The 1,747-nt window shown below is 52.2% G+C and overlaps 1 pseudogene; it reads right to left on the bottom strand.

Annotated features, from left to right (window-relative positions):
- Positions 1–1,292: 1,292 nt before the first annotated feature.
- Positions 1,293–1,747, bottom strand: part of LOC113568084 — a 4,023-nt pseudogene continuing 3,568 nt past the window's right edge.

Consider the following 1,747-nt stretch of genomic DNA (forward strand, 5'->3'; position numbering starts at 1 on the left):
TCTCTCTCTCTCTCTCCCTTTCCCAATAAAGAGTCAATTATGTAAGAGTAGATGTTCTGGGACAGTGTCAGTTGAGTGTGTCTGAGTCAGGAAGCTGCTGGTCACTTATCTGAACTGTGGGACATGATTTGCTTAAAGAATTAAAGGGTCACAGTTAAGAGATAATTGTGTGTTTAATTGGGATCTTAATTCTTCTGTAGTGATGTGTTGTTAGTGGCTTGTCTGTGGTCCATTTCTCAAGGGTCTACATAGAAGGACATATTGGAATTTGTCCAGATTTTAAAGGTCTTTCTGGTCCTTATCTGTTTTTGTCCCTGTACCAGTGTACTGAGATTGGTCAGAGCAGACTCCACACAAGAAAAGGAACATTTCTACGTAATGGTTGAGACTATAAGACCTTTGACATTTGATTAGCAGCCATCTTGGTGTTCTAGGTCTCTACTCACTGACTCCATGTTCAGAGAGAGAGAGAGAAAACACTCTCTTGTAGCTCACCTGGTGTATCAGATAGGGCAAGCAGCACTGAGGTGAAGGGTTTCTTGTCCAGGGAGCACACTTACTATCACACTGACCAGTCAGACACACACACACACACACAGAGTGATAAATGTAAAGGAAGAGAGAAGAGACCCTTCTCCACGCTCTACCCGACCATGACACCTGCTTTGCTGAGAATTTATTACAGTGAAAAAAAGAAAAATGGTTTTGTTTGTTTGTTTATTTGTTTTGTACGTTGGTGCTGTGCTTTACCCATGATCGCATTCCTGACTGTATTAGCAGCCCAGTGCAGACAGGGATAGAGAGATGGAAGGATGGAGAGATGATGGAGAGAGGGAGGTGGGTTTGGACACTTTGATGTCGGAGCAGCTCTGGTGGCTGGGGAATGCAGAGAGAGTGGCAGCACATCAAAGCTTGCGATTTGGTCAAATATATCACAGCTCTGCCTAGTCAAGGGAGAAGGAATGTTACACAAGAGCGAGAGACATAAAGGAAGAGGAATGTCAGGAGAGGAGAGAGAGAAATGACTTTGTGTGTCCGATAAGGTCTGCCTGGCTAAAAATACCCCAGCATTAGCAGAGCCAAGCCACTGAGCTCCGTGTTCACATAAGGACTGACAAGGACGCATGGACCGCTCCAAGCATTGGGGCGCCTGGGCGTCTGGGCGTCTGGCCTTAGGGGCATCTGGGCGTAGGGGCATAGGGGCGTCTGGACTTAGGGGCATCTGGGCGTAGGGGCGTCTGGGCATAGGGGCATAAGGGCATCTGGGCGTAGGGGCATAGGGGCGTCTGGACTTAGGGGCATCTGGGCGTAGGAGTGTCTGGGCGTAGGGGTGTCTGGGCGTAGGGGTGTCTGGGCATAGGGGCATCTGGGTGTCTCGGCGTAGGTGTGTCTGGGCGTAGGAGCGTCTGGGCGTAGGGGTGTCTGGGCGTAGGGGTGTCTGGGCATCTGGGCATAGGGGTGTCCGGGCGTCTGGGCGTAGGGGCATCTGGGCGTAGGGGTGTCTGTGCGTCTGTGCGTCTAGGCGTAGGGGCGTCTGGGCATAGGAGCGTCTGGGCGTAGGGGTGTCTGGCTGTAGGGGCATCTGGGTGTAGGGACGTCTGGGCGTCTGGGCGTCTAGGCCTAGGGGCGTCTGGACGTAGGAGTGTCTGGGCGTAGGGGTGTCTGGGCGAAGGGGTGTCTGGGCGTAGGGGCATCTGGGTGTCTCGGCGTAGGTGTGTCTGGGCGTAGGAGCGTCTGGGCGTAGGGA

The sequence above is a fragment of the Electrophorus electricus genome, chromosome 12 (genome assembly GCF_013358815.1).
Source record: "Electrophorus electricus isolate fEleEle1 chromosome 12, fEleEle1.pri, whole genome shotgun sequence".
NCBI lineage: Eukaryota > Metazoa > Chordata > Actinopteri > Gymnotiformes > Gymnotidae > Electrophorus > Electrophorus electricus.